Below are 27,125 nucleotides of genomic sequence, written 5' to 3'. Positions count from 1 at the left end.
ATGGAGAAATTGGATCCAAAGAAGGATCAGTAGTAGAATTTTCCAGTGAAACCATATCAAGAAGCTTAAAATGACAAAATAACCAGAGAAATTCAACAAAATTTGCAGCAAACTAAGAAATCCAGAGTAAATTCAACCAGAACAATCACAGATAATGCTGATGATCAAGAAATTATCAGAATCAGAAAACCTTACAGTATTCAAGCAGAATTAGAAGAAGAACAGCAGAAAACATCAGAAATCTTCAAGAAAAATAGCTACAGTAGCGTAGATCGATCGTTTGTAGCTCTGATACCATGTTACAAAGGCAGATTTCAGAGAATTTGAGAAGAAAATTTAATCTCAATGAATAAGATGAATGCAGAATTTGGGAGAGAATTTTATTATGAAGAAAGTTGTGTTTGATGAAGAAAATGAAATCTTACAGAATAAAATGATCTCATTACAACTATATATACTAGCATCTTAGAAGAATCTAGAAGAGAATCTTAGTTTGTTGTGCTGGCAATTCTGTTATAACAACCTGTGCTGACTTGGCAGGTTTGTTATAACCAACTCGAGCTGCAGACTTGTGGCTTGATGAACACACTTCAGAATTAGAGTAGCTAGTATCTTTAACATATTTTATAAGAGAAGGAAATTAAGAGCTGAAATAAAGTGAAGTGAATTGAACTTATTAAAGCTGAACTAAACTAAAAATAATCGTACGAGAACGGCCCTTAATTTTGTTTTCTCCCTTCGTCTCAAAAAAACTTCCTGCAAATCATCAATGGCGGATACCAGAACAAATGAGGCGTTAGGTTTTCATTCGTCAATTGCTTCATCCTGCTTAGGGTAGAAAGAGAAGTCCTCCGCCACTGTTCGCCGATAGTAGCCCTAACAAATTGATTCTCAGGTTCGATTTCGCGGTTCTGCCTCTTTGTTTTGGCCTTTAATTTTGTTGATTTGGCTTAAGTTTTATGGTTAATTTAGAGGTTTGCAAACTTTTGGCGAGTAATTAGTTGCGTTTTGCTTGAAATTTTGTGATATTTACGGCATTATTAGGAAATTCGAGCTTATCGTGTTACGAGTTTCTGGAAATTCCAGTTAACATGAAGTTTTGTTGTTTTTAATTTAAAGTTCAATCTATAAATCATTTTTTACAGGATTATTGAATTTAGGTAATGTTAGTTCGACTGATGATCCAATGTTTTTGATCAGTTTAAGATGATGAGACAAATGTGAGCTGTGTTTAGCATTTCAGTTGAATTGTTGGTAGATTTGTTGGTGGATTTATCTTCCGTGATGTGATGCTAATTGCTGCGATGTGCTATGTGTGTTTGTTCATCGAAAAACTTTATATTGAAGAACTGAAGATTGAGCGAAGTGGTGGAAGAAGATTGAAAAAATCTTGAAATAGGTGAAGAGGAGAGAGAGAAATTGAAGACCATTGTAGAGGATTAGTGTGTGCCAATGCCAATCCTGTATTTTGACACTTTTGGACGTGTTTGCTGCGCAATAATTGTTTTGAAGCTGGGTTCATCGGTTAGGACATAGTATTGTATTATGAAATTCATTCTTTGATGTGCAGAAACTAGTTGCTGCATTTGCTTATGAGGGGATGTTGAGTGTAAGCCGCAGTTTATTGTCCAAAATTTGGGACCAGATCAAATAATATACGTAGAAGGCTTCTATTGAAATTATTTGGAAATCCAAAGCAGGACAAAGTGGTAAGATAGGGTTTATATTATGTTAATTAAATAGTTGTTACTGCTAAAACCTTATTATTCTTGAGTGTTATGTGATCTCTCCCCAGGGTGCTTTGTCGTTCTTATGTTATTATCCTTCTATGTTTGTCTATAATTTTTAAATTATGTGTTAGATTGATGTGTTTTCTTAAATTCTTAGTTTGCAAAGGGAGCTAAAATTCAATTTAATTACAGTTTACAATGTTGGTGTCTTTTTGAAAACTAATGTGGCTATGGACAATTTGGGAGTTTATATAGAACCTATTGGAAGAATAAATAACAAGTAACATGATTTCGCTTGGTATAAGGATTTATAAAAATGTTTCTTTGGCATATGATTAAAATAAATTGAAATTTACTTGAAATTGTGCTGGTTATTTTTGTTCTTGGTGATAGCAACAAACTTGCATACTTGATTGATCTGAAGGTGATTTTCCTAGTTTAGTGTTAAAATTTAGTTAAAGTTAGCAATTGGAAGTGTGAAATGGTAGAAAGAGAAGTGGTTGTTAGATTTATGTGTCAGTCACTCTTATGGTGAAATATTGTACATCAATATATTTGAAACACAAATTAATCTTTTTCAAGCTTCCTTGCATAATCGCTGCTTTAAACTACTGCCTTTTTTCTGATTGGGAGCATTATATATTTGTATTGTCTCACTTTGAAGTTCCACCTTTATCTTGAAGCCAGCAGGTCCAAGATTACAGTCTTGCAGTCTTTCCTAAAATGTTAACATTACGTTTAACATTTTATATTAACTTTCTATGCAGTACGCACATAAGATCATATAGTTGACCTCTACTTATTTTGTGTTTTTGGGGTAAAAGAAACAACAATAGATTCTTTTTAAAATCCTTTCACTTTTTCTAATTTTAATAAGTATGTTTTTGTTTTTAAAAAAATTAAAATTTTTGGGCAGGAGATAGCAAAGAATTGAGCATTTTGTTCAAAAGTGTAGATAAAAAACATTTATTTTTTTGGAAGATATCATTCATGCATCCTCTGACCCTCTCTTTTGTTTCATGTAATTAAGTGATCTACAAGGTTCACTTGATTCTTCAAATCTTGACGGAGTTTTAGAAGTTATAGATATAAACATAGCTATAGAGGTAATCATATGCCTGTTTCACTGAATAAGTAAGCTCATTTAGAAAAATCTTGGATATCATCAGAATTTCATAGGAGTGAATGCAATTCATGCCGATATAAGTACTTTCTTTGATGGCTTCTTACTAGATTTTGTTCATGTTAAGGGGTGTTTGGTATGATTATTAGCAATAAAGTGGAAAGGAAGCAAATAAGAGGGAGGAAAAGAATCATTTAACTCTTGCCTTTTCATTTGTTTGGTTTAGCCATGGAAAAGAATTACTTGACCTTAACTCTCTTTCTTTTTATTTGAGGAGGGTAAGGGTAATTGTTACCTTAGGTTTTAGAGAGGTAACAAATAGGTGGAAACCATTACCTAGTTACTGAGATTTTCTAACCAAGCACTTGATAACGGTAATGGTTTGATTGAATCTGTTTCCAACCCAAAAAACACTATTACTTAACATGCTTTAACAATGTTTATGATAACTATAGTGGAGGGAGATGGAGACTTTTGTTTTCACCAAACCTTAAGTCTGGAAGAATTTTGGTTTATTAAATGAGAAATGAGACTTGGATGCTCCATTTCCTTCCTCTTCTTTTCTCCCGATCCATATCAATTCATCACTCTCCCTGCCATTCCTTTCTCTTTAAATCCTCTCATTCAAATCCATTGTAGGTCTGCTATAGCACCGGCTCTTATAAATTGGAAATATATCTTGGTCTTTTGCAATATTCCTTAATTTAGATCTATTTTCTAACTAAATTTTTTAGCAATTTATGGCTTTTACAAAGAGGACACTTTTTTCTTCTTCTTAATTTTTAATAAGGAAACCCGAATTAGTGTCGTATCAAGTAAATTTTGCAAAATTAGTCCTCTGCAGCACATATACTTAATTAAGTTATTTCTTATCTGTATTTCTAAGTCCTTGAAATAGGTGTTGCTGCCACTAAGAAGACAATAATAAGCTAGAAGAACTTTCCCAAAAAAAAAAAAAGAATTATTTAAGAACTTAATGATGCATAATTAAGCTAATAAATTCTTTAATGAAAAGGGCAGTTTCCTTGTTTTGCTGTTTTGTTCCGTCTAACTTTTAAAGGGGTGGCATTTGTAGTTTCTTTTTTAAACTCTTATAGGATTTTGGTCAAGTACAACATTTAACCCCCGTGAGTGATATTTGCTCTCAACTTTGCCTCATCATTATCAGTAATATAAGGTTATAAATCTGTAACGTTGAAGGTTTGACTATCTGTCAAAATGCTTGCATGGGAGCTTGGCTTGAGAGGTTAACATAAGATAATTCCCAGGCAAGGTGATCTCAATAAGGTGCTTGTTAGGGGCACATGAGGTTGTCCATGGTTGAGGTGATGCGTATGGCGTATGAATACTTAACATTAAAATTATTTGCCCCTTCAAGAGCGATTAAAAGAGTATGAAGCAAAGTAAAACCTTACCAACCATAACTATGAAAAATCTCTGAAGAGGCCAGTTACATCTCCCCAATCTTCAAATCATCTAACTCTCCTATCATCAAACACCCTCGTTTAAATTCTCTTTTCCCAAATTGCTTTCCAGCTTCCAGTTGCTGATCTGCTTTATCCTCCAGATCTTCCCATTCTATTAATCTATGTTACTCTGTGCTTCTCTCACACCCTCTTGTTCTGTGAGTTTAACATTGTGCTTGCTTTTGCCCTATACTTAGCTTCCTTACCCTCCTTGTCATAGTTAGAGTCTACATTTTGTACTGCATAGATATTGTTTACTAAATAGCTCTCCAAGATGTCCCATAGATGGAACTATGAGTGAACTGGAACTAACATAATGAACTGGATGATATTTGGAGTATTCTGCTATGAATTCGGTTATACTGTAAGAATTTGTAAGAAAGGAAAACTGAGTAGAGAGAGTAGATAAGAGAGGGAAGAAGATAGTATGTATTGATATTCAACAATGAGCATCCAATACACCTTTCATTTGAGAGGAAAGGGCTCTCCCAGAGTTAATCACACTCAAATAACAAAATAGCATGATCATTACAGCAGATTATTCCCCCCTAATATAGACTAAGCCAGCTCAACACTTGCCTAAAGATTCCCCTTAATCCGTAACAAACTTTCTTAACAGAATTATTGCATTAAAGACTCTTCTACCCTTGGCTTGCTTAACTGATTCCACTCCCCTTGCCCTGCTTCTTCCTTGCGTATGTGACCAAAATAGGAGGCCTGAGCTGATCTCTAGCAATACCTCCCCCAAGAAGATTCACCTTGTCCTCAAGGTGGAAATCTGGAAAACGAGCCACAATATCATCAAAGGGTTCCCATGTTGCTTCAGTGTGTGTGAGATGCTGCCACTTAATGAGTACCTCGACCAAAGTGAGAGCTCCTTGCGGACTGTTCCTAATCCCCAGGACAGATTCAGGTCGCACCTCAAGGATCAAGTCAGCAGTCAACTGAGAAGGCAAAGGAGATGGTGTGTGACCTTGTCCAACTGACTTCTTGAGCTGTGAGCAATGAAAAACAGGGTGTATTTTTGACCCCTCAGGCAGCAGCAACTGATAAGCGACCTCACCCACTCTCTTAACCACAGGATAGGGACCATAAAACCTGGGAGATAATTTCTGATTGAACCTCTGACCCACAGATTGCTGACGATAAGGTTGTAGCTTAAGAAACACCAAGTCCCCCACCTCAAAATGCCCTTCTCGTCTTCCTTTGTTCTCATAATAGCGCATGAACTCTTGTGCCCTAACCAAATAAAACTGCAGCTCATCTAGAACCGCATCACGTTCCAACAATTGCTCCTCCACCGAGGCAACTGCAGTACTACCCGTAGAATAACGAACAAGGTGAGGTGGATCCTGACCATAGAGAATCTTGAAGGGGGTAAAATTTGTAGCCGTATGAAAAGAAGTATTATAGCAGTACTCTGCCCAAGGAATCCAAGCAGACCAAGAACGGGGCTTCCCATTAATAAAGCAACGGAGGTAGGACTCGACACCCTTATTGAGCACCTCAGTTTGCCCGTCAGATTGGGGATGATATGCTGTGCTTCTTGCCAATTGTGTCCCTTGTAACTTGAAGAGCTCGTTCCAAAAGATACTCAAAAAGACTTTATCTCTATCCGACACTATAGTAGAAGGAATCCCGTGCAACCTTACTACTTCCTTAATGAAAACTTGGGCCACCATAGGAGCAGAAAATGGGTGTTTAAGAAGAATAAAGTGACCATACTTCGAAAGTCTGTCCACTACCACCAAGATAGTGTCCCACCTAGCAGATTTTGGAAGCCCTTCAATAAAATCTAATGAAATGTCCTCCCAAACTCTCTCCGGAATAGGTAAAGGCTGCAAAAGACCCATGGGAGTAAGAGAAGAAGTCTTATTTTGCTGACAAACAAGACAAGCTTGCACATAACGGGTAACATCCTTCCGCATCCCCAACCAATACCATTCAGCAGCAAGTCGTTGATAAGTGCGAAAATCCCCCGAATGGCCCCCGATAGGTGAGTCATGGTACTCCTTAAGCAAGGCTGAAGTGAGAGCCGAGTGTTTGGGAATAACAACCCGACCTTTATACTTAAGAACATCATTGTCCAAGGCAAACCATTTAGGAACCTTAAGTCCCTGCCTGATGTTGTTTGTCAGCTTACAAATCAAAGGGTCCTTGTTAATATGAGCTTGGAATGTAGCCCACGGCACCCCACAAGAAGAAGTCATTGTAGCACAAGTAATGTGGGGAAGTAATTCACGAGACAAAGCATCAGCCACCACGTTGCTTGAGCCGGGTTTATAGTGAATATCAAAAGTGTAGCCCAAAAGCTTACCCACCCATTTTTGGTAGGCTTGACCCACCTCTCTTTGCTCCAACAGAAATTTCAAACTCTTTTGGTCAGTGCGCACAATGAAATGCCTTCCCAAAAGATAGTGGCGCCACTTTTCAACCGCCAACACGATTGCCATCAACTCTTTTTCGTATATAGGCTTGGACCAAGCCCGGGGTCCAAGTAACTTACTGAAATAAGCAATGGGATGCCCACATTGCAGCAGAACCGCACCCACACCTTGACCACAAGCATCGGTTTCCAGAATAAAAGTTTGTGAGAAATCGGGTAAAGCTAGGATAGGAGCCTTTGTCATAGCCTCCTTAAGAGCGACAAAAGCCTGAGTAGCTGCTGCACACCAACCATAATTATCCTTCTTAAGCTGCTCAGTTAAGGGATGAGCAATGTGAGCATAATTTTGGATGAATTTCCGATAATACCCTGTCAATCCCAAAAATCCCCGAAGTTCCTTCAAATTTCTTGGACGAGGCCACTCCAACATTGCTTGAATTTTACTCTGGTCAACTTCCACACCACGGCCAGAGATAATGTGGCCTAAATAAGCCACATGCTCCTGCCCAAAATCGCACTTCTTGTGGTTTGCATACAACCTGTGAGAATGAAGCACCCTTAAGACTTCCTCCAAGTGCCTCACATGTTCCTCCTTAGACTTACTATAAACCAACACATCATCAAAAAACACCAAAACGAACTTGCGAAGGAAAGGTCTGAAAACCGCATTCATCAATGACTGAAAAGTGGCAGGGGCATTCGTTAGCCCGAAAGGCATTACTAGAAATTCGTAATGTCCTTCGTGGGTACGAAATGCAGTTTTATTCACATCCTCCTCGCGGACACGAATCTGATGATACCCCGACTTAAGGTCCAATTTAGAAAAAACACAAGCGCCATACAATTCATCCAAAAGTTCATCAATAATGGGAATTGGGAATTTATCAGGAACAGTACATTTGTTTAAGGCCCTATAGTCAACACAGAAACGCCAAGACCCATCCCGTTTTTTAACCAACAACACGGGGCTAGAATAAGGACTAGAAGAAGGTTGAATGATACCTGCCGTGAGCATATCATGTACCAAACGTTCGATCTCATCTTTCTGGCTTTGCGGGTATCTATAAGGTCGGACACTAATGGGGTTCGTGCCTTCCTTCAAGATGATTGAGTGCTCAATTGAGCGTCGGGGAGGCAGCCCTTCCAGCATTGCAAACACCTCAGAGAACTCATGAAGGATCTGCTGTAAGAATTGTGGCGCCTCATCTGAAGGTGTATTCCCAGAAAATTCCCCCACCAAATGATTTAATTCCACCAAAAACCCATACCCCCCTTTCTGCAATGTCTTCATTATAGCCTTAAGCGAAATTCCAGAACGACCAAGAGAGTGATCCCCCTGCAATGTGACCGTCTGATCACCCAACTGGAACTTCATCAATTGTGTCTTCCAGTTGGTGGCGATAGTGCCCAATTTTTCGAGCCATTGAAGACCCAAAATTAGATCAGAATTTCCCAGAGGAAGGAGAAGGAAATCTTCCACTATTGAGAGGCCCTGAACTTCCAATAACACCGCCTTACACACCCCCTCCCCTTGCACCGCCTCACCGGTGCCCAAAGTCACAGCAAAACTCTTAGAATCCGACGGAGGAATCCCCAATTTCTGAGCGGCGATGGTGGAAATAAAATTATGCGTGGCACCTGGGTCAATCATCACCACCACGGCTTGGCCATTCACCGTCCCTGCCATGCGCATGGTTCTTGGATTGGTTATTCCCATCACCGAGCTAAAAGAGACACCAGGGATTGTGTCGGAAGAGGGAAGAGGTGTGGTTTTGTGAGAAGGTTGTGGGTCTACCGCCGGCATCTCCCTGGGTTCAATCTCATCCGCCTCCTCAAAGTCGTCACCCTCCCCCACAGTCAAGAGAACCCTCAACCCACGCCGCGGACAGCGGTGGTTGATGTTCCATTTTTCATCACTACGAAAACAGAGCCCCTGCTCGCGCTTGTGCTGAAGTTCGGTCTCCGACAACCGCCGTATCTCTCCGGTGGGTTTAGGGTTGTAGCGGCTAGTGTTTGGGTGAGGTGAGGTGGAGTTTGAGTGAGCTGGGATCGTGTTTGGGGTCTGGTAAGGCTGGATTTGGGTAGAGGAAACGGGTCGGGTCGAAGGGAACGGGGTTCTCCAAGTGGGTAGCTGTCCAATAGATCTGGGCCTTGGGCCCAAACGCAACTTTTCCTCGATCCGCCCAGATAACTCCATTGCATGGTCCAACGAAATCGGGTCAAGGATCCGAACCTCCACCTTAATTTCTTCCTTCAACCCGTTTATGTATTGGCCTTTCGCGATTTCTTCTGGAACTCCTTCGATCGGAGCAAGGAGTTCAATGAATCTCCTCCGATAATCCGCCACTGTTCCAGATTGGTGATGAGCGAGCCACTGCACGTGGAGGGTGCCAGTGGCGGTGGTGCGAAAGCGGCGAAGTATCACCTTCTTCAACGCCTCCCACGACAAGAGAGGGTGTCTCCTTTGCTACCATTGATACCAGAGCAAGGCGTCGCCCTCTAGCGCGACAATCGCCGCCTCCAGCTGGTCATCGGCCGAGAGTCTGTAGAAATGGAAAAACCTCTCCGCCTGAGAATCCACCCATCCGGATTGGTTCCATCAAACAAGGGTAAATCCAACTTCCGCAACCTCCAATTAGACTGACCTCCTTGCTCACCACCTCCTCCAGCCACCAACTGAGATGGTGTTCCCGCAAATGGGTTGTCCCACTGGTATGGTGGCCCATTCGCCGCGACAGTCCGGGGCTCAGGGCGGGGCTCCGAACGCGACTTCTCCTGAATTGCAGCGATTTGAGCTGCGATATCAGCTCGAAATGCAGCTAACGCCGAGCTAACCTCATGAGCCACCTACGTCGGCACTCCGGCAATCTCTTGCTCGAGCAAATCCAAACGCTGCGCATGAGTTAATCGAGCCATAACTTGCACAGGTAAGATCGATTGCTCTGATACCAATTTGCTATGAATTCGGTTATACTGTAAGAATTTGTAAGAAAGGAAAACTGAGTAGAGAGAGTAGATAAGAGAGGGAAGAAGATAGTATGTATTGATATTCAACAATGAGCATCCAATACACCTTTCATTTGAGAGGAAAGGGCTCTCCCAGAGTTAATCACACTCAAATAACAAAATAGCATGATCATTACAGCAGATTATTCCCCCCTAATATAGACTAAGCCAACTCAACACTTGCCTAAAGATTCCCCTTAATCCGTAACAAACTTTCTTAACAGAATTATTGCATTAAAGACTCTTCTACCCTTGGCTTGCTTAACTGATTCCACTCCCCTTGCCCTGCTTCTTCCTTGCGTATGTGACCAAAATAGGAGGCCTGAGCTGATCTCTAGCATATTCTTAGGCTAGCTTCATTTTGCAGAAAGTGTACCAATCTTGACGTGTTTAAGGGTGATCTTTGTCTTTGATATGAAAGTAAATTCTGGCGATCTAATCACTATCTATTTCCACGAAGTTGTCCAAAAGTGTGATCAACATTTGGTCTTCCGCGAACAGTCTATATAGGTTTGGAAGGAGCATTTTGTTGTGTGTAGCTGTTTGGAGTCTTTGGACATTGTCATATTAATGAACCATTGTAGAAATCTATTAACAATCACTGTCATTATGCCCTTTAGCTTATGTGTTCTTGGCAAATTTTAGCACAAATTACATGCTCATAGTAAGCAAAATATTATCAGGAATAGGTGATATTGTAAAGTCCCTAAGCTTACACTGGGCTGTGTGCTATTTGTTATATTCTGCACTTCTTTCGTTTCATAATAGGTGCTTTGATTCTTTTGTCAGTGGATGTGCTCTCACGTAATTGCCTGTGCTTGTTCAGTTGTTATGCCTATCGAATGTTCTTTTCTAGTGAGAAGCTCACTATATTTCTCAAATAAATTTTAAGAATGCTAATGCTGTTATATTTAAACAAAAGCCTCATCTTGATTGTGATATGGACCGTCAATTGGGATCCGCTGAATTTTTTTTTCCTCTTAAGCATTATTGGAATCATGGAGAAACTAAAATTCCCGTCGAATTTATGCAAAATGAAGCTAACCCTCTGAAAATTCCACAATATGGATATAATAGGGTGTGGGCCAAATTTGGAAAATAGCTGGGTCCTCGACTTCGTTGCCATCCATTTCAACACCTTTTTAAGAGACATCATGACCTTAGAAAACTATGCTACTCGTCATGAAATTGCAATCTATGTAATATTATACTACTTAGCGCACCTTAAGGATTTCAAATACTCTTGAAGTTACTGTAGAATCAAATTATATTTATGATAGTTATAGACTCTAAGGTTAAGTAACCAATTTTTCTTAGCCTTATGAATGAGCTCAATACATTGGGTAAACAAGGGTTTTGCTAGATTTGCTACTCAAGCTTGCAAACTTAATTTGTTATGAAAGATCATCTCTTTTTACAATTGTGATATGATAGTTACACCTTCTTAGGTATACATTGGGAAACACCTCAGCACCAAATAACTTATTAACAAGCCCACTCAAAACTTGGACTGGTATTAGTTATCACGCCTACGTATGGAGAGTTAGGAGGTACAACCATTTGGGTGGCATTTGGGCATAGCAATCTTCATAGGGTGCATTAAGGTTCGCACCTATCGGAGGCCTTTGTAAGTACACTATGTGTCTTCAGTGAGAAATTTGAAAAGTAGAATACAGAGTAACTAAAATGTTGTGGAGTGGAAAACAATTCACCAGATGCAAGCTCACAACAAACTTTTAGAGAACCAAATAAGTCAACTTGCTCATCAAATGGGTCAATCTTTGAAAGTTCTAGTGCTCAAATACAGCAGCCTTAAAAGGGGCATCTCAATGCCGTGTTGTTAAGGAGTGGAAAGCAATTGGAAGATCCTCTTACAAGGAGCCATAAGTAAAGTTGTCGAAAAAGGTAATCACTAATGAAAAGGTGTGTGAGGGTGACAAGGGTGTGGTCGAGGAAGGACTAAAAATTAAAGGGCTAAATGAGCCATAAGTAAAGTTGTCGAAAAAGGTAGTCACCAATGAAAAGGTGGGTGACAAGGGTGTTGCTTGTTGATGCATGGGTTGTTAATCCAAAGGTGGTCTTGCATGGTAACCTGGTGGTGTATTATAGTTTTTACAAGTTGGTGGTGATGATGGATTAGTATTCTTGTAGGAGAAATTTTGGTGATTTCTCTATCCTTCATTGTATGTGTTTGAGTGAGGATCGTACGACCTTTTAGGAGCCATAGTGTAAAATGCATTAGCTTACTCGATCATCATCTCACTAGCATTTTTAATCCTAATGGTGTCTTATTTGTAGAAGTCTCTATAGAAGGTGTAGAAGATGAGGTTTGGAATAGAGCCCCCAAATGGAGCATCATTGTATATGTAGAATTCATGAGTCTTACTATGTTTCCACTCTTGGAATTCCATGGCGAGGACACTATCTCTAGCAATGTATTAAAAGCTCGAGGCGCCTTGAATTAGGAGGGTTTCTGTTGCACATAGGCGAACAATTTAAAAAAATTTAGCTAAAGTTTGCTTCAGGTGCGCCTCATGCGCCTAACCCAAAATGCCTTGCCACACCAAATTAAGTGCTTACCCTTTATAGCTTTGCGTGTAAGGCACACTTTTTCAAACGCTGGTCTCTACTTGTTTAAACCTTCTTTATGCTTCATAAAGAGACTCATGATCAGATTGACGGAAGGTACTGGCTCGTTTATAGTCTCATTGTCTTATCTTCCCTTAGAATTTGACTAGATTGGCCTTGGCAAGTTTGTCTTGCGTATCAAAGCTCGTAGCCACTCTTTAACCTTATCTTGTAATGAGAATGGAAAAAACGAGGTCGAATCTGGACCGGTGGTGTTGAAGACTTCAGTAAATTTCGTAAGTATGACATTAAGGAAATCAGGTGGCCCAAGTTCTCCAAGTTGCTCATTTGGGCTTCTTGGCCCACTTTCACATTGTTTAACTTGATTAAATTCAACCAAGAGCCCACCCTTTTGCTTACAAATGGTTATGATCAATGCCTTAAATGATACCATGGCCGTTTCAATGCGGGTTCGCCAGTGAGAGTCATCAGAACTCCGGCCACCGTAAAACACATTTCATGGGTCTTCCAATTGGTAATTACTACTCATAATTTCTCAAATCATTGCACCCCTAGTATTATATCAGCATTACCTAATCCAAGTAGAATGAAGTCCTCTACCACGGTCACACCCCCGGCTAGGGATGGCAATCGTAAATGGATATCCGAAAATCCGATCCACCAGATATAAATAAATGGATGAAAATCCGCATTAAATGGATGATGGGCGGGTGACGGATCGGGTCGGATTCGAGTGGGGCTCCATTTCATCCGTCTCACCCGTTTATCCCCCGATCCGTCATCTACCCAATATAAATATAATTATTGTTTTAGAAAATAATTTCTAATAAATATAAAAGCCCACCTATTTTTTTTTTAACCCTAACCCAAATTCATTGAAAACTTAAAACGCCTCCCTCAAACCATCAAACCCTCACTCTCTCACACTGAAACTCCATTGTATCTGAAACACCTCCCTCTCTCTCTTAGCGCTCTGCCGACAGCAATCCTTCCCTGTGCGAGTCTGAGGAGTCTGCTCCTCACCTGCAGCATCCTCAGCATCCTCATTGGCGGGCGGCGACTTCTCTCACCTCTGGCACTCCTCACCTCCCCTCTAATTTTGTTTGATTAAGTTAATTTTCTGGTTTGTTTCTCTAATTTATTCTTCTAATTCATCTGTAATCATCTAATAAAACCCAACTTTGTTCAAATTTCTGATTTTTTTTTTTAATTACTGGATTTATTTTCCAAATCCGAATTAACTTGAATACATGTAATATTTGCATCTAGTAGATATAACTTGTTTGGGATTTTTTTGTCAATTGAGGTAATTGATCGTTTTCGATTGTGACAATAGTTCAATGTTGATTTTAGCAAATGCTTTAAAAACTTTCGATCGGCATTTTAGAGTTTAACTTTGCTCGATTGCTTTGACGTAGTACTACTGTCTCTGGGTTTGGTAGCTAGCTGGTTCGCTATTTGGCACTAATTTATTCCTAGTAATATTACTGTTACTAGTAAATTTTTATGAATTTATGTAAATCTTGGTTAGTATTTGTTTTAGCTGAAAATTTTGATTTAATTGTTGAAAATATATAATCATCACTTGTATATTAACATTAATAGTTTTGATGTATTAATAAAATAGGAAATTATAATTATCATTCTTTAATCCACCCGTTTCACCGCGGATGACGGATGGATCGGATGCGGGTGATGGATTTTGCGGGTGATAGGTGGATCGGGTGGAGCCGATGGATTGAGCAGGTGGATGCGGGAGAAGTTTCATCCGACCCATTGCCATTCCTACCCCTGGCCTATTTAACTCTCACTCCTTGACACACCTTAACCCTTGACCCTTCACCATGTCCACATTTCCTAGGGACACTCTGGAATCGCCTCATTCTGTCAATGGAAGTTGAGCACTTTATACCAAGGCTGAAGAGACAAAATTATGAGTCGTTTGCAGGTCAATCATCACCATTACACTCTTCCCTTTCACCGTACCCCTTAATTTCATGGTTTTTGGGTTGGAAATGTCCACGATGGAGCAAAATGAGACCTCCACTAGAATTTTGGTCTCCTCCTCTCCGTGTACTCCTACCCCGCCACCTTCTTCACACTCTACCTCGCCCCCGTGACCGGCGATGAGAACACTTAACTCTTTCCTTTTACAACGGTGTCCCACTCCCTACTTTTTGTCACATAGAAAATTAAGCCCTTTTGCTCTTGTATTTCCGCCTCGGTGAGGCTCCGTGTTGGTGGCCTACTTCCCACGTTCGAACACTGCCTAAACAACTCGCCATGTTGACGAACGCTTGTGACGCAGTGGTTCTGCACAACTGCTTGTGGGCCTCTGGACGAACCCTAACCCTTTACCCTTGTTGTCTATAGTTGGGTGAGGTAGTTAGAGGTTGGGCCTTCCCAATTCCGATGCCTCCTATTCCTCTTTTGTGTTCTCTCGGTTCTTCTCTTCAATCAAGCCCACCAACTCCATGGCCCGCTACAAGGAATTCGGCTTTAGAGTTCTTAACTCAGTTTTAACCTCCCCTTATAATGCATTTACAAACTGGGCAAAAAGAAGATCCTCTGAGATTCCGTAAGTGGGGCTGCAAACTCGATGAACTTTCGGCGACACTCCTCCACGGTTCCCTCCTACACCATTGCGAGCCATTGTTCGTATAGTGTGCGGGCGTGTGACTGTCGGAATTCTTGGAGAATCTGAAGCTTGAGATCCAGCCACCAAGTGCTTGGTCGTCGCCGTTGCTCCCATCAAAACCACTTCAAGGCCGGGCCATCAGTGGCCACCACAATCGCCTCCTTCTTCTCCCTCTCCGACAATTGATAAAATTCGAAAATCATCTTTGCTCTATGGATTTAATTGATGGTCCTTACCTTTAAAAACCGGCATTTCCAATTTATGATGTTTCCACTAGCTTCCTCCGCCGTTATCACCGTCATGCCAGTCTTCGTGTCGCCACCATCTTCACCGTCGCGCCAAACCCCGGGCATGCCAAAATTCCCCTCCCTCGCCGGAGTAGCACTCTAACTTCCTCCAAACTTGACTATTCTCTCCCTCCATGTGGATTATCGGTGTTGGTCGCGGTGTTTGAGGAGGGGGTTGGTTGCCTCCCATCGCCTTCAATTCGTTGCTGATCTCCTTAATCTTTTCCCTGGGAATGGCTGCTTGGTGGTGGTGGTTGCCATAGTCTCATCGATTTTCTTTCGTTCATCCTCCATGATGGCCTTGACTGCTATCGCTACCACGCGTGTAAATATCGCTACCACGCGTGTAAGCGCATCTTCTTGGGTAACTAATTTACCGTCAATTGCGGCACGTGAGTTGCTCCTCCACCGCATCTAGCCGTTGCGTGGTGTTCGACACCATGATTGTGGCTACTCTGATACCAAGTTTGTTATGGACTAGGACTGATTAAACAAATTTACTATGATATTAGGAGAAAGATGAATATTTCAATTGATTGATTAAGTAGAAGGATTACAAAAGTAGTAGCTTGAGCCTACCAATCTCCTTGCAACCTCAACTCTCTTATGTTTTCTAACTCAATTTTTGGATGAGTTGCCAAAAGACTCTTCTCCCTAATATATTTCAATTTTCAAGGTTGACCGACAAGGATACAAAAGTGACTGCCATAAAGTATTATAGTCCTAGCTATGAAAGGTTCTTTCTCCCAGGTTGCTTGTCTTCCCCCTAAACTTCCTTAATCAGCTTTGGCTTCTTTCTCTTCATTGGAGAAGTTTAGGTTGACTTCTTGCCCATGTGATGTTGCTTTTCCCACAGCTGCTTTCCCCTTAGCCAGGGTATAAATCTGCTGATGTGAACCCCGATCCATCACAATTACGTAGAAGCATTTTTGCAAATAAAGTTCACCTCTTATGTGTGATGTGTGTGCCTACACCTTAATTCTGAGATCCTTTAGCGTATTGATGTGTCTCATGTTATTCTAACCTAAGAGTAACCCTGCAATTATCGCATTTTGTCATTTAAGCCACCATCTTTGTTAGGAAAAAGGATTCATGCCTAAATGCCTTATCTAATTCGTCATTTGACCGTCAATTTTTAAACTTGCTTTGTAATTCAGCTGTCTCAGTAGGGTTTAGTTTGCATTTGTAAAAGTACTTTCATTGTATGTAGTTAAACAAATTAACAGTTCATTATTTTCTCATCAGCTTTGTCTTTCTTTGATTGGTTGAATGAGATTATACTTTCCTCCTTGTTTTGGTTTTGCTTCCGAAGTTTTCATATGTAGAGAGGGTATTACCTGAGTAAAGTTTGACAGATATTAGCCTGTGTACTGTGAGGAAATTTTTCTTGGTTTACTGTATTGGGGCATACTTGAGCTCTTGATCTGAATTTCGGAGTTAAGTTTCACAATAATTTTCTTGGCAAGAATCTCATCTAGCTTCTTCGTGTGCAACAAGTGCTGCTTGTGAAGTTTTTGCTGATGCTGGGATCTCTGCAACGCGACTATCTGGCATATAGGAGTTACTACATCCCCTCACTGTAGGGTGAAAAGGAAAAACACCTAGATCTTTCGTACGGTTGCTAAAACACAAGTTTTCAAGTATCAAAAGTCAAGTCTATAAGTAATCACCTTGAAATGACTTCAAATTTCTAATGCAAATATTCTTTGATGTCTTTGTTTTCTCTTTTATGTTTACTATTATGAGACCTTTCAGTCGCAAATATGATGTTGTTTGGCTTAAACCAGATTTGTTGTATTGGACCTCTCAACCCAATAAGAATCGGTTGGACGTAAAAGTATTGTCTGGGAGGAAATAATAGCTGTGAAGTATCAATAAAAACATCAGGCAGACTTGTAAACTCTTCCCTTAAGTGTTGTATGCTATGTGAAATTTTGAGCTTTGGTAGTCTCTACAACAATTTAAGGTAGTGACATTATAATTTTTGTAATTACATACAAAATATGCTGCTGGCCTGCTGGGCTTTGTTTTATGTGTAGGTTGGAGGTATTTGTTTTGGGCACTTTGGTAGACGTGGGGCTGTTCTACAGTCTTTGATGTGGCCTACTAGGCTCAAGCACCCTTGTTGGATACTCACTTGGCACAAACATTTATATGGATACTCGAAACTCTATTTTGGACAACTAAAGCCAAATTATTCATAAAATGGCCTAGTCTGACACTTGGAGACGCATGTCAATCAGACACCAGATTCTGGATCTAACATAGAACTGGGGTGTGCCTGTAAGTCTGGGACTTACCTCTGTAGGGGGGGGGGGGGGAGTTTGAAGATAGTTGGTATTACCATATTAGTGTGCTTTGCTTTGTCGTGAAGCTTCTGTGGTGGTTTGTATCTAATGAGGAGAGTGGTTGATAGGTCTAATGATTTTCTGTCAACACCCTTAATCATAGCCTTAGCAGCCCATAGGTGAACCAGTATAGTTTTTCGTACAGAATTATCTGATTTGTTTAATTGTTTTAAAGACAAGGTTAATAGCTCTTAATGCTACTTCCCTGAGAATTCTCTTGCTACATTGCTCTTCCTAAAAAGACTAAAAAGTTGTATTGATGTACAAGTAGTAATATTCTTTCTTTCAGTATTTTGCATCTGATTTTTTTTCCCTTCAATGGTGCAAACTCATTTTATTCATAACGGATGTGAGCATGTGCTGAATACACCATAAAGCCTTAGCTTAATAATATCTAGATTCAGGCTCTTAAGTAAGAGGTGAAGAAAACTCGTAGTTTTACATGCCATATTATATATTTTCTCAAGCAAATGCAGGGCTAAGAACAATTACCATAAGATAGCCTATGCTGGTATCTTTTGGTTGTCCTGAAATTGATCCTCCTCTCATTATACCTTTACTCCGTCAACCTTAGTATATTTATTTAACAAAGATATAGTGCATCGCAAAGACATGGTATTTGCAAGAATAATGGAGTGGTTGGATTAGGATTGGAAATTTTCTTTGCCTTTTTCTTTCTTGACCTTTGAAGATAAGGGATAGAAGCCATCCCATCTATACCACAACTCATAAACTAACTCCCCTAGTTACATGCCTAAAATGCATAATTATTGAAGCAGCTCTTGATTAATTTGCTAACAACAAGATTAGAATCCAAAATTGTTAGTGTAGCGTGACTTCTCAATTCTCATCACCAACAAATTCCAGATCAGACCACTGCTGTCTTGAGTAGTTAAAGAGGAACTTTTCTTGAGAAGAGAATATAAAGTCCCAAAATCACTTCTGTTCACCATAGTCAAATCAATGCTAAATATGTCATTATAGAAAACATTATTTTGAAAAACAGTTCTCCTAAGCTGCTTGAGGGATTATCTTCATACTTGTTTATTTTGAATTACTCCATAATATTCCAGGCTTTGCACCAAGTCTTAATGATGTTTTTTAGAATGTGTTTGGTTACATTGCATTTGCTTTTGACCTGTATACCTTATGTGGAGAGATCACTGTTGCTACCTTTAAATTTCCCCCCTATTCCTCTTATTACAATTGTTGTGCTTTCTGTCTTGCAGTTGGAGATTATCTTCTGTCTCAAAGAGTGGACAAGCTGCAATGCCAAAATTATCCTAATTTCTAGAAGCCACCTGGATAAATTTTGAATTGCTTGGGGATAATTGCCTTTTGAGGTAATTAATTTTCTTCAGTCATAGAAGTTGAATATTGTGATGTGCAGCGTGTGGATTTGCCCCTATAGAACTTTAGATCATAATATTACTGCATTTTTGGAGACAGGATTAGAAATCATGATGCCTTCTATCTTTATGTGGCTCCATCATTAATTTCAAAATTTTACATGCATGTCGCGAAACCTATTAGCTGTGCACCCTGGTAGCCTTGCTCTTCTCTTTCATCAAAGATAATGATTTGAAATTCAATCATGTGATTGTAGTTCCAAGTTCTAATCGGTGTTGGAAGTGGGAACACATTTTTTAAGAGAGCGGAGTGATATTAAGAAACTATTGCTATCTCTATCTGAAGCTTATGGGCCAATTCTGGGAAGATTTCACTTTTGAAATGATACTATGATAGGTTTTTTTATTTTTTTTAATTTTTTAATTTTAATTATATATATATATATATATATATATATATATATATATATATATATATATATATATATATATATATATATATATATATATATATATATATATATATATATTTTTATATGACCTAGACTCGAGCATTTCTTGTATTGTCCCTACTATTTTTTTTCTTTTTTTGACGGCTACTACCTAGACACTTAATATACTGCGCTTACATTTACTCACTCTTGTGCTATGGCTTCATAAGACATGAGACACCTCAGCTCTGCTATTTGGTACCTTCTCACATTAATTAAGTATCTGTACCGTACAGCCAGCTTTCTTGCACCTTTGGGAGCAACCCTCTAGTCCTCTTTCGTTATGTTCCACTTGAGAGTGCGCGCTAGCAAATGGGTTGTGTTTTGTTGAATTCATTTTCATGTAACACTAGCCTGACCCATTTTATCAAACTAGTTAAAACCCTTGATACTAAGACATTTAGCTGTTTAATATTGGATTTCAAGGAACTTTGAACAATATATTAGTTTCATTTGCTTGGTTTTGTTATATCATTTTTTCTATGTTTGGCTAGCCCCTTCCTTGCTAGTATAATAAAATTTTAAAGAAATAATTATATTATGCTAACTCATATAGTCATACCTCTATATTGTGCTAATATGTTGAAATTTTTTATATTTTAAAAATAAGTAGGTGTACCCTTATTAGTTTTGGGTTTAAAATATCAGCACTAAGCTGACTCAATTATCAAATGGTTAACTTGAGTGGGTTAAAAAGGCTTGACACTGACCTACTGGTTTTGTGTTTTGTTCATGTTGGTTCAAGGTTTGTTAGTTTTAGGTTCCACATATACGGAGTATTAATTGTGTTTGATTACAAGGTATTTTGTATGAATGTGGTAAAAATGTGGGGCTGGCTGATCTTAAAATCTTGGGAGGATAAAGAATCTTGGCTAAGTTTGTTTTTATTTATTTATTTATTTTTACCTCGAGCTTAGCGGAGAGGAAGGATCCAAATTTAAGGCATTATATACTTTTTTTGTAGGCAGCAACTTGGTAGGGATTTGAGATATGATATTACAGGAGGTAAAAATGGAAGGATGAAAAGTGAGATGAATTTAACTGAGGAAGGATAGTTATGATTGTTTTGTTACTTAATTACCTTATGAGCGACCTTCTGATAATATCTGTCCTCTTATTCAAAATGAAAGCCAAAGGTTTTCATCTTCCTTTAACCTCCATCGTGAGAACAACTCACATTAGTAATTTCCTTAGGTTAGAGCTCAGGTCATTTATTTATTTCATACTATCTGAACTTGACAGTTGTCATAGATAGGAGTATTTATTTGCTATGTATGGAAAAGTCATAAGATAGGAGTATTTATTCACTATGAATGGCAAAGGGTGTAATTTTCAAAATCTCTATTCCTCTATTTTTAGTATTAAGTGATCATGGGAAGACCCTCAGATAATTTAGCCAAAATAATGTATTTTGCACGATTTTTACGTGTGGGTGCCAGTACGGAACGTTCTTCCTCCTAGTGTCTTAAGTGCCAGGAGTATTTATTTTAAGTTGCAGGTTCCTTGTACTGTTGTCACTGTCTTCTTTTCTTGTTTGGCATTGAGACATTAAGCCGAATCTTAATTAGGTGAGAACGAGATTAAGAAATGATAAGACCAATGACATTATATTGGAGTATTTAATTTTTACCCAAAAATGAGTACCTTTTTTACCAAATCTAATTGCTCATGTAGCAAATCTACTATTGGTACTCTTGTTCTATCTTCGCGGGGGAAAAAGTTAATTCATTTGATCATGTACAGTACATTAAGATTGGTGTTGCCGTAAATTTCTAAATTTTACCAACTGAATCTTAATTAAGTGAGAACGCGATTAATAAAGTACAAATTACCCTGGCGATTACAGTTCTAGCAATTTATTCTCAATGTCATAGAATAGTCACAATAAATTAGAGTACTAGTCACCCAAATCTAATGGTACCTGTGGGCTGTGGCAAATCTACTAGTTGGTACTTTTTATATCTTAGTGTGGAAAAAAGCTAATTCATTTGATATTGGTCCTGCTGTAAAATTTTATGAATGTATTGTGGAATAATGTCAATTTATTGATGAGCAGTGAACTTATTGTAATTTGCAAGCGATGAATTGATTCTAGGTAAGAATAGACTATAAATAAATCAGTATAAGGAAGACATTTAGTTGAATGTTGTTTGTTTTGTGTGTGTATGCAATGAACCTAATTCATACAAGGAATTCTTGCTATTGACGAGGCATTGATTAAGAAATAATTTGTTTGATAAAAAAAAAAAAAAAAAAAAAAGACTTATCAGCAGCTCTTGTATGCTACATACAGTTGTATTTTATACATCAAACTTTATCACATCAAGTGACGTAAATGATGCTCTTTAACAGTTTTGTTTTGTAAAGTTGATTTTTAATTGATTGTTGATGACTAATTACAATGCTTGCGTATACATTTTTTCTTCCATGTTTTTTGTTACTTACAACCTTGATTTTAAATTTATAATGTGTAATTGGTCTAATAATGTGGCAAGTAAGTTAGTAAGATGGTAAGATTAGTATGTCTATGATAAGCGCATATGATTTGTGGGAGCTTAATATCTTATAGTACTTGTAAATCTTATGAAGTATTTGTTGGAGCTATGTTAATCGGACACGAGACACGTGTCCGACATTCACTGTGCACTCGGACACTCATTAAGAGTGGAGAGGAAAAAAGGAGAAATATGTAAGAAAAAGACATCTTGTTCAAAGACCACCATTGATATAGAGATGGAGAGATGAAGACTGTCATATATTGAAGAATTTACCGAGAAAAGAATTAAAAAAAAATAAAAAAGAGTAGAGGTGGACGTCATGAAAAATTTAAAGTTTTTGTAATATATACTCCCTTCGTTTCATAATATAGTTCCTATTTTCCTATTTTGGAAATCCAAAATATTGTTCCTGTTTCTATTTTTAGATAGTATGTAAAGTCTATTATACCCTCACTTTTTTTAACTTTATTCATCGTACTTCCTAAATTACCCTTGAATTTTCCACATGCCTTGTATTTTTTTTTCTTCACTTTATCTCTCTAACTTTTATCTATATATATGTACTTTTTACTTTAATTAATGTACTTCATTAAAAACAGACAAGAACTATATTATGGGACGGAGGGAGTATATATATATATATATATATATATATATATATATATATATATATATATATATATATATATATATATATATATATATATATATATATATATAAGTGGTGTATTTCCTTGTAGCCGTGCACAAATATCGGATAGAGTTCCCGTGTCCTAAAATTTTGAAACTTATCAGATTGGACACCCGTTTTGGAATCCGTATAACATAGTGTTGGAGTATAATGTTTGAAAACATAAGATTTTATACTCCAAACAATTTAGATATTGATCCAAAATAAGGCCACTAAATTCAAATAAATAAATTCAAGTGGAAAGATCATATATAGTTTTAAATTCAACAGCTTTAAAGAGATTTTAATTCATTGATCTGGCGACTTTAGTACAATCTGTGGGGACTTTGTGGTTGCTTATTTATGGATTGACTCAATCTCAAAACATTAAACATGATCAGATATGGGGACTTTGTGGCTGATGTTAGTGGTGTATGGTGAATCAGGAAACTCCGGATTAAAGTTATGGAGAGGCTGGTAACTGGTAAAACCCTTAGTCCATTAACTCAACAGTACTACGTGGGCGGGTTGTCAACTTGTCAATCCAAAACATTAGTAGCTGTGTTGGAGAACTTAAATTCAACGGTAGAAGCAAGTTAATGTTTGTCTGATAATTTTTTATGTCCACTCATTAATTTTGTTTCTTATGAGAATTGACTAAGCTTATGTTTGCCTAGCATTATCTTTCGTTTCCCCACCTAGTTTTGAATAATTCCTCGATCCCAAAACAAGTACTTCATCTGTTTCTTTATACTTCCAACATTTTTCTAAAATGAAAATGTCACAATAGTTGCAACACAATATAAAAAAAAGGTTTTATAATGAAAATTGTACAATTATCTTTATTTAAAGCACATGTCCCACTTTATTATGGTTCTTTCAACCAATTAACCTCATTTTAAGTTGTATTATATTATGTGAGATTCACTTTTCTTAAATACCGTAATAAAGTGTGTGTTGCAACAGTAAAGAAAAAGAGGAAGTACTAATTATTTGTATCAATGGCATGAACATTCATGTTATACCTCAATTTAAAATTAAAAATCATGGTTGTAGTGTAATTTGAATTAATAGCTTGATAGTTAAATTGAGGTTGTAGAGAACATTTTTTTTTCCCTTGTATTATATTTACACTGCCTTCATTTTCAATTTGTTGGCAGTTTGGGGTTTTTTTTTTTTTTTTTTTTTTAATTTCCTTTTCCAAAAGGTTTTTTGGCCTACCCTTAATTTTTTTTAAGTTGATAATGTAAAAGTATTTTACAAAACAAATCTAATAAGACGCAATCTCTATCTTACTCTTGGAAGGCTGGAATACCATGCACAATATACTCGAGGTTTATAAAATTCATGTTATTTTGATGTGAACTTTGTATTATTTCAATCTATATATATGTTATTTTTAAACAACTACATGTTATTTTATACATGAATATAACTATGAAGTATTTCTTTTACTCCACTTTGATTAGAAATTCATCGCCCTTTTTCTTGATCATCTTCCTCTCACACTCTCTCTCTTCCTCTCAAACCACCAACTCAAAATTAAACACACTTTCTCTCTCCTCTTTTCTTCTTTCAACTTTATGGGTTTTCCATGAATCAACCTCTTACACTCAGTCTCTCTCTTCCTCTTAGAGTCTCAGCTACTCCAATTCAAAAGCAAACAAATTTTTTCTCCTCTTTTCTTTCAATTTTCTAGGTTTCCCGAAGCCATTTAAGGTTCAAATGTGTTCATGTCTAGAAATTTAGTACTTCTTGAAGTGTTCAATTCTCTTCACGATGGCCTAAAATGCAATGTTGCTAATGTTATTTTGACGTGAACTTATTATTATTTCATACTACCTTCGTTTTTTATTGGTTGACACGTTTTGACTTTAGTACTATTCACACATTTTCCTTTGATTGTGTTTTGTGATTGATATGTAATGAAAAATATAGTGATGCGGGACATTGTTAGAATTGTCACGAGATATATTTCCTAAATGTTAAGTTTTTATAATTTTTGCTTATCGAAAATTAAAGATATTAATGGTTGAATTTGTGAATTGGCAAACGTGACTAAAGAAACATGTCGACTAAAAATATTCGGAAGAAGTATATGTTATTTTTAAATAAGTACATACTATTTTATGTAAAATAGCATGAGTTGAGGTTGCAGTAAATAAGTAAAAAAACATATTGTATAAGCAAATAACACAAGATTTAAGCAAAATAACATAAAATTTAGGCAAAATAACTCAAGCATATTGAGTATAGAGTACCATGATCCATAGCACTCCAGGAGTATATAATACTAATTTTTAACAAGATTTTACATGATAATATTTTACTTTATGTCTAAATCATAATATGTGGTCAAACAAATGTAATGAATAGTGTAAAAGTCCAGTTGTTGCACTATTAATATAACAAAGGAAGTGTAAAATTAGGAATTTATGAAAAAAAACACGCGTAAGTCAGTGTATTTAGTGTTTATATTTATATGATTTTCTGAATTTATATAATTATTTATTGTTTATTTAATGTTTATATGTAGCTCTAAAAAGTACTTCCTTCGTTTTTTTTAATTTGCATCACTTTCCTTTTTGGGGTGTTTTTTTTAAATGCATCACTTTTATACACCCTTCGTTTTTAAATACTTGCTTCACTTTCCTTTTTCGACTGTTTTTATAATACTTGCTCCATTTCCTATTTAGAAATCTTTTACAATATTTAATTCATTTCTCTCACATTTTGGACCCAATATAAATCATATTTTATTAATTTCATACTCTCTTTCCTCTAATTCTCTCCGCTACTTTTGCTTTTTACAATTTTTTATTCTTTCACCTACCCCACTACATCCATATTTTATTACTTTCTTCAATTTCTCCTAAAACTCCGCGCATGGAGAAATGGAGCAAGTATTTAAAAACGGAGGGAGTATTTGGTGACTTTATACTATATTTTATCATTTCTCTCTCTTCTTTTAAACCCACTCAACTTATTATATCATTTCTCTTCATGGTCCCTACTAAAATAATAAAAATATCTATATTCTCTCATATACTTTCTCTTTTATGGTTCCCATCTTACTTTTATTATAACAATTTATTTACCCACTCACAATATTATACATGGTTGCTAAATACAACATTTATCTACTTAGCACACCCCCCTAAAAACCCAAATTTACCCTCACTCTCAAACTCACTTTCATTTCTTTCGTTCTCCTTTCTTTCAACCAAAAACCCCAAAATTTTCAATTAAAAAATTCGTTCCATATCCAATTAAATCAATGTAAGAACTTGTGACATTATTATTCAAACGAAATTTGTCGCTTGATCTTCCCTTTAAATTGTTTCTTGTTGTTGTAAGTAATCTTCACAATCTCTCATATTTTTGTTGCTCCATTTTACAAATTAATTTAGGGTTTAATTTCAGATTTTTTTTTTTTTTTTTTAAAATTTTTTGTGCGCGCTTGAGGATGATAAATTTTGGGGTTTTTGTATACTTTTTTTTTTTTTTATATTTGTGGGTGTTTAATCTTTGTTGGGATCGAATTTTCATTCAATTGTAAAAACCGAATTGGATTGGGTAGTATTAGATGAATTGGGTAATGCAATTTCAACTATTTTGTGTAACTGGTATGAAATGGATTTGACTTTTTTCGGTTGGGCTAAAACAGAGTAATTTGATTCGTATAAATGTGATGTAATAGTAGTAGCTGCTTTGTATAACTGGGTTGTAATAGAGTTCATTATTTCTTATAGTAGATATGAAACAAGTGTTGTTAGTTCATATGGGTCATTCGAAATTATTATCCTATTGCATTGAGTTCCCAATTTTTGGTGTTTGAATCCCCTGAAATTGTTTAATGCATCCCCTGCTTCTAGTTCCTTTTGCTAATAAAGTCATGTAGCCTACACTTACATCATGAAATTGAAGTTGATTGGTTGCTCCACTTGGGAGGGGAGGATGGAATAGCCTACACCGCAAGCTGCCCGCGACTAGGTGAGTGTTGTCGCAGCCTGCTTGCGGTTTGCTGCTGCTCACTTGGTCATGGAGCAAAGTGCCCTGCATCCACCCTACATCTGACCTCCAGAGGTTGCAATCCCCTACGGGCCCTGTAAAGTTTGATTATTAGCATGAATCTGCTAGTAAATAACCTTGATTCTTGCTTTTGGCTCTCAAGTCTTGGTCCTAGAAGGGATATGCCTTGTTTTACAAAGCCATAGTGCATTAATTTATGTAAGTTTGATTATTAGCATTCATAATCATATCAAGTATAGCTATCATCTTACTAGTGCACGTACAACAAGCTTTGTAAATTATTTATGAAATTTACTATACTATTTTGTTCAATATATACAAAAATATGAAATAGTGTATCCTATTCTGTTTAATATGTACGAAATAGAATATACTATTTTGTTCAATGTGTACGAAATAAAGTACTCCCTCCGTGTTTTTTTAAGTGTTACACTTATCAAATCCGGCCGTGTTTTAATAAGTGTTATACTTCTTTTTTGGCAAAAAGCTACATTAAAATATTATATTTCTCT

General features: G+C 37.3%; 1 long non-coding RNA gene across 3 annotated transcripts; it reads left to right on the top strand.

The window, feature by feature from the left end:
- Positions 1-747: 747 nt before the first annotated feature.
- On the top strand, positions 748-26,788 carry LOC145592967 (uncharacterized). 3 transcript variants are annotated; one of them, XR_014102509.1, is made up of 4 exons: positions 748-895; positions 1,571-1,709; positions 18,803-18,916; positions 26,509-26,788. It is a non-coding gene; the product is annotated as an uncharacterized LOC145592967 (long non-coding RNA). The 3 variants fall into 3 exon arrangements; XR_014102508.1 differs by lacking the exon at positions 26,509-26,788 and adding an exon at positions 22,003-22,319; XR_014102507.1 differs by lacking the exon at positions 26,509-26,788 and adding an exon at positions 20,378-21,982.
- Positions 26,789-27,125: the final 337 nt, after the last annotated feature.

The sequence above is a fragment of the Chenopodium album genome, chromosome 18 (assembly GCF_948465745.1).
Source record: "Chenopodium album chromosome 18, dcCheAlbu1.1, whole genome shotgun sequence".
Taxonomy (NCBI): domain Eukaryota; kingdom Viridiplantae; phylum Streptophyta; class Magnoliopsida; order Caryophyllales; family Amaranthaceae; genus Chenopodium; species Chenopodium album.
The sequence above is the reverse complement of the archived record's forward strand: the minus strand, read 5'-3'. Positions and strand labels throughout refer to the sequence as shown.